Source organism: Anomaloglossus baeobatrachus, chromosome 2, assembly GCF_048569485.1.
Source record: "Anomaloglossus baeobatrachus isolate aAnoBae1 chromosome 2, aAnoBae1.hap1, whole genome shotgun sequence".
In the NCBI taxonomy this organism is placed as follows: Eukaryota; Metazoa; Chordata; class Amphibia; order Anura; family Aromobatidae; genus Anomaloglossus; species Anomaloglossus baeobatrachus.
In genome coordinates this window covers 342,344,916-342,351,181 of record NC_134354.1, presented here as the reverse complement: position 1 = coordinate 342,351,181, position 6,266 = coordinate 342,344,916, and the positions used below count along the sequence as shown (strand labels likewise).

At 39.5% G+C, this 6,266-nt stretch overlaps 3 non-coding genes across 3 annotated transcripts; all 3 read right to left on the bottom strand.

The window, feature by feature from the left end:
- Nucleotides 1-231: 231 nt before the first annotated feature.
- On the bottom strand, nt 232-304 carry TRNAV-AAC (transfer RNA valine (anticodon AAC)). The gene has a single exon. It is a non-coding gene; the product is annotated as a tRNA-Val (tRNA).
- A 1,160-nt stretch (nt 305-1,464) lies between these two features.
- Nucleotides 1,465-1,537, bottom strand: TRNAV-AAC (transfer RNA valine (anticodon AAC)). The gene has a single exon. It is a non-coding gene; the product is annotated as a tRNA-Val (tRNA).
- Nucleotides 1,538-2,917: 1,380 nt separating this feature from the next.
- Nucleotides 2,918-2,990, bottom strand: TRNAF-AAA (transfer RNA phenylalanine (anticodon AAA)). The gene has a single exon. It is a non-coding gene; the product is annotated as a tRNA-Phe (tRNA).
- Between the last annotated feature and the right edge of the window lie 3,276 nt (nt 2,991-6,266).

Below are 6,266 nucleotides of genomic sequence, written 5' to 3'. Positions count from 1 at the left end.
ATTGAACCCAGAACGTTCTGCATATAAAGCAGACTTGATGACCACCACACTTTAAAACCTGTGATTCCTGCAAAGTAATGGCAATTAGAGACGAAATTTGACTGCCAGGAAAAAAAAAAATTCGTAGTTGTGTTGGTTATGGAAGCTAAAACATCCCGTCATTCGGCAAAAAAGCCAAGAACTTCATGTATTGCAGTTGGATAGGGTATTATTTCAACACCAAGAAGAGACTGGTTTCACTGGGGATTGAACCCAGGACCTTCTGCGTGTTAAGCAGACGTGATGACCACTACACTATGAAACCTGTGAAATCCTGCAAAGCAATGGCAATTGGAGACGAGTTGTGACCGCCAGGAAAAAAAAAAAAAAATCTTAGTTCTGTTGGTGATGGAAGCCAAAACATCCCATCATTCTGCAACAAAGTCAAGAACTTCATATATTGTAGTTTGATAGGGTATTATTTCAACACCAAGAACAGACAGGTTTTACTGGGGATTAAACCCAGGACCTTCTACGTGATTAGCAGACATGATGACCACTACACTATGAATCCTAATGAAAAGTTACTGTTTATTGGCTAGCAGAGCAGAATTGTGACTGACAGGGCCTTTTTATTGCTGAAGGAAAGTATTTTTGGTAATGAAACATTTCCAATTTTTATTACATATTTTACGAGTTTTATTCCTACAAAGGGATATTGCTTAAATTGAAGTTTACATTGAATGTGTTACTTTTTTCTACATAGTTTAGTCGTTTGCTTTTGTATTTATAAGAACTATATATTTTAAAACAAACAGGTTTTTTTATAATATGGGATTATGTTTTCTGCTAAAATGTTCAATAAAAAAGAAACCCAAAATCGTAGTTCTCCTTGTGATAGAAGCCAAAATGTATTGTCATTTGGCACCGAAACCAAGAATTTCATACTTTACAGGTTGATAGGAAATTACTTCAACACCGAAAACATATTGGTTTCACTGGGTATTGAACCCAGAACGTTCTGCATATGAAGCAGACTTGATGACCGCCACACTTTAAAACCTGTGATTCCTGCAAAGTAATGGCAATTAGAGACGAAATTTGACTGCCAGGAAAAAAAAAAAATTCGTAGTTCCGTTGGTTATGGAAGCTAAAACATCCCGTCATTCGGCAACAAAGCCAAGAAATTCATGTATTGCAGTTGGATAGGGTATTATTTCAACACCAAGAAGAGACTGGTTTCACTGGGGATTGAACCTAGGACCTTCTGCGTGTTAAGCAGACGTGATAACCACTACACTATGAAACCTGTGAAATCCTGCAAAGCAATGGCAATTGGAGACGAGTTTTGACCGCCAGGGAAAAAAAAAAAAATTCAAAGTTCTGTTGGTGATAGAAGACAAAACATCCTGTTATTCGGCAACAAAGCCAAGAAATTCATAAATTGTAGTTGGATAGGGTATTATTTCAACACCAAGAAGAGACTGGTTTCACTGGGGATTGAACCCAGGACCTTCTACGTGTTAAGCAGACGTGATGACCACTACACTATGAAACCTGATGAAAAGTTTCTGTGTATTGGCTAGCAGAGCAGAATTGTGACTGACGGGGCCTTTTTATTGCTGAAGAAAAGTGTTTTTGGTAATGAAACATTTACAATTTTTATTACATATTTTACCAGTTTTATTCCTACAAAGGGATATTGCTTAAATTGAAGTTTACATTGAATGTGTTACTTTTTTCTACACAGTTTAGTCGTTTGCTTTTGTATTTATGGGAACTATATATTTTTAAACAAACAGGATTTTTATAATATGGGATTATGTTTTCTGCTAAAATGGACAATAAAAAGAAACCCAAAATAGTAGTTCTCTTTGTGATGGAAGCCAAAATGTATTGTCATTTGTCAACGAAACCAAGAATTTTATATATTACAGGTTGATAGCAAATTACTTCAACAGCGAAAACGGATTGGTTTCACTGGGGATTGAACCCAGGACCTTCTGCGTGTGAAGCAGATGGGATGACCACTACACTATGAAACCTGTGAAATCCTGCAAAGCAATGGCAATTGAAAACGAGTTTTGACCGCCAGGGGAAAAAAATTATTAGTTCTGTTGGTGATGGAAGCCAAAACATCCCATCATTCGGCAACAAAGCCAAGAACTTCATATATTGTAGTTTGATAGGGTATTATTTCAACACCAAGAACAGATTGCTTTTACTGGGGATTGAACCAGTGTTAAGCAGACGTGATGACTACTACACTATGAAACCTTCTGGAAAGTTACTGTGTATTGGCAAGCAGAGCAGAATTGTAACTGATGGGGCCTTTTTATTGCTGAAGAAAAGTGTTTTTGGTAATAAAACATTTACAATTTTTATTACTTATTTTACCAGTTTTATTCCTACAAAGGGATATTGCTTAAATTGAAGTTTACATTGAATGTGTTACTTTTTTCTACACAGTTTAATCGTTTGCTTTTGTATTTATGGGAACTATAAATTTTGAAACAAACAGGATTTTTATAATATGGGATTATGTTTTCTGCTAAAATGTTCAATAAAAAAGAAACCCAAAATCGTAGTTCTCCTTGTGATAGAAGCCAAAATGTATTGTCATTTGGCAACGAAACCAAGAATTTCATACTTTACAGGTTAATAGGAAATTACTTCAACACCGAAAACAGATTGGTTTCACTGGGTATTGAACCCAGAACGTTCTGCATTTGAAGCAGACTTGATGACCACCACACTTTAAAACCTGTGATTCCTGCAAAGTAATGGCATTTAGAGACGAAATTTGACTGCCAGGAAAAAAAAAAAATTCGTAGTTCTGTTGGTTATGGAAGCTAAAACATCCCGTCATTCGGCAACAAAGCTAAGAACTTCATCTATTGCAGTTGGATAGGGTATTATTTGAACACCAAGAACAGACTGGTTTTACTGGGGATTAAACCCAGGACCTTCTGCGTTTTAAGCAGACGTGATGACCACTACACTATGAATCCTGATGAAAAGTTACTGTGTATTGGCTAGCAGAGCAGAATTGTGACTGACAGGGCCTTTTTATTGCTGAAGGAAAGTATTTTTGGTAATGAAACATTTACAATTTTTATTACATATTTTACCAGTTTTATTCCTACAAAGGGATATTGCTTAAATTGAAGTTTAGATTGAATGTGTTACTTTTTTCTACACAGTTTAGTCGTTTGATTTTGTATTTATGGGAACTATATATTTTTAAACAAACAGGATTTTTATAATATGGGATTATGTTTTCTGCTAAAATGGACAATAAAAAAGAAACCCAAAATAGTAGTTCTCTTTGTGATGGAAGCCAAAATGTATTGTCATTTGGCAACGAAACCAAGAATTTTATATATTACAGGTTGATAGCAAATTACTTCAACAGCGAAAACAGATTGGTTTCACTGGGTATTGAACCTAGAACGTTCTGCATATGAAGAAAACTTGATGACCACCACACTTTAAAACCGGTGATTCCTGCAAAGTAAAGGCAATTAGAGACGAAATTTGACTGCCAGGAAAAAAAAAAATTCGTAGTTCTGTTGGTTATGGAAGCTAAAACATCCCGTCATTCGGCAACAAAGCCAAGAACTTCATGTATTGCAGTTGGATAGGGTATTATTTCAACACCCAGAACAGACTGGTTTTTACTGGGGCTTAAACCCAGGACCTTCTGCGTGTTAAGCAGACGTGATGACTAGAGTTGAGCGCGGTTCGTGGTTCGTGGTTCTCCAGTTCTAGGTTCGAGTGATTTTTGGGCTGTTCGAGATCGAACTAGAACTCGAGCTTTTTGCTAAAAGCTCGATAGTTCTAGATATGTTCGAGAACGGTTCTAGCAGAAAAAAGCAGGGCTTTTTACAGCTACAGTGTGCAGGAGCCATCGCTGGCAGCCTGCCACAAGCTGGTAACCAAGATAAACATCGGGTATCCAAGCAAAGCGCTTTGGTTAGTAACCCGATGTTTATCTTAGTTACGTGCAGGAAGCCCACACTTTCCCGCTCAGCTCAAGCTCACTCCGCCCCCTCCTGCCTGCGGCATGTACACATACATACACACACACACACACACACACACACACACACACACACGGTCCCGCTCGGCTTACCTGCGGTGATGAAGTCCCGCCATCCCGACCTCAGCGCTGTCACTGTCCTCCATGGCCGCCGCTTGTCACATCACCTCTCGCTTCCGACCCGAGACTGACTAGCGGTGACGTCACGGACCTCTCGCGATACTTGCTGTGAAGGCGCCGGTCATTGACCTCAGTGACAGGGGCTGTCAGTGTGCTGGAGATCAGCGCAGGTAATGTACCTCGCTGACAGCAGCACTTGTCATCCCCTGCAGTGACCTGGGCTGACCCATTGATGTTAGCTCAGGTCACTGCACTGCTCTCCCAGCCAATGGGGAACATCCTGCTCTTCATTGACTGGGACAGTGTGGATCGTCATGGCAACCCCTTGGATTACAGCAGACCTGGATTTGTTTTTCAATCTAATAAATTGGTTAAAGAGGGAATGTTTTGGGGAGTGTTTTTTCAAATAAAAATGTGTTTGTCGTCTATTTTTTTTTATTACTGACTGGGTTGGTGATGACGGGTATCTGATAGACGCCTGACCTCACCAACCCCAGGGCTTGATGCCAGGTGACATTACACATCTGGTATTAACCCCATATATTACCCCGTTTGCCACCGCTCCAGGGCGCGGGATGAGCTGGGGCGAAGCACCAGGATTGGCGCATCTAATGGATGCGCCACTTCTGGGGCGGCTGCGGCCTGCTATTTTTAGGCTGGGGAGATTCCAATAACCATGGACCTCCCTAGTCTGAGAATATCAGGCCCCAGCTGTCTGCTTTACCTTGGCTGGTGATCCAATTTTGGGGGACCCCTACGTGTTTTTTTTTTTAATTATTTATTTAATTTAAAATAACAGCGTGGGGTGCCCTCAGTTTTGGATTACCAGCCAAGGTGAGGTTGCCAGCTGTGGTCTGGAGGCTGCAGCCGTCTGCTTTACCCTAGCTGGCTACAAAACTAGGGGGAACCCTACGTCATTTTTTTTTCATTTTTTTGGCTAAATACAAAGCTAAGCACCCCTTAGTGCCTCATGAAAGGTACCAAAGGGTGTTCCACTTTTTCTCCATTTTTTTCCCCACTTTTTCTCCACTTTTTCTCCACTTTTTCTCCATTTTTTTCTCCACTTATTCTCCACTTTTTCTCCTCTTCTTCTCCACTTTTTCTCCACTTTTTCTCCTCTTATTCTCCACTTTTTCTCCACTTTTTCTCCACTTTTTCTCCTCTTATGCTCCACTTTTTCTCCACTTTTTCTCCACTTTTTTCTCCACTTTTTCTCCTCTTATGCTCCACTTTTTCTCCACTTTTTCTCCTCTTATGCTCCACTTTTTCTCCACTTTTTCTCCTCTTATGCTCCACTTTTTCTCCACTTTTTCTCCTCTTAATCTCCACTTTTTCTCCACTTTTTCTCCACTTTTTCTCCACTTTTTCTCCACTTTTTCTCCACTTTTTCTCCTCTTATGCTCCACTTTTTCTCCTCTTATGCTCCACTTTTTCTCCACTTTTTTCTCCACTTTTTCTCCTCTTATGCTCCACTTTTTCTCCACTTTTTTCTCCACTTTTTCTCCTCTTATGCTCCACTTTTTCTCCACTTTTTCTCCACTTTTTCTCCACTTTTTCTCCTCTTATGCTCCACTTTTTCTCCACTTTTTTCTCCACTTTTTCTCCTCTTATGCTCCACTTTTTCTCCACTTTTTTCTCCACTTTTTCTCCTCTTATGCTCCACTTTTTCTCCACTTTTTCTCCACTTTTTCTCCACTTTTTCTCCACTTTTTCTCCTCTTATGCTCCACCTTTTCTCCACTTTTTCTCTTCTTATGCTCCACTTTTTCTCCACTTTATCTCCACTTTTTTCTCCACTTTTTTCTCCACTTTTTCTCCACTTTTTCTCCTCTTATGCTCCACTTTTTCTCCACTTTTTCTCCACTTTTTCTCCAGTTTTTCTCCACTTTTTTCTCCACTTTTTCTCCTCTTATGCTCCACTTTTTCTCCTCTTATGCTCCACTTTTTCTCTACTTTTTCTCCTCTTAATCTCCACTTTTTCTCCTCTTATGCTCCACTTTTTCTCCACTTTTTCTCCACTTTTTCTCCACTTTTTCTCCTCTTATGCTCCACTTTTTCTCCACTTTTTTCTCCACTTTTTCTCCACTTTTTCTCCTCTTATGCTCCACTTTTTCTCCTCTTATGCT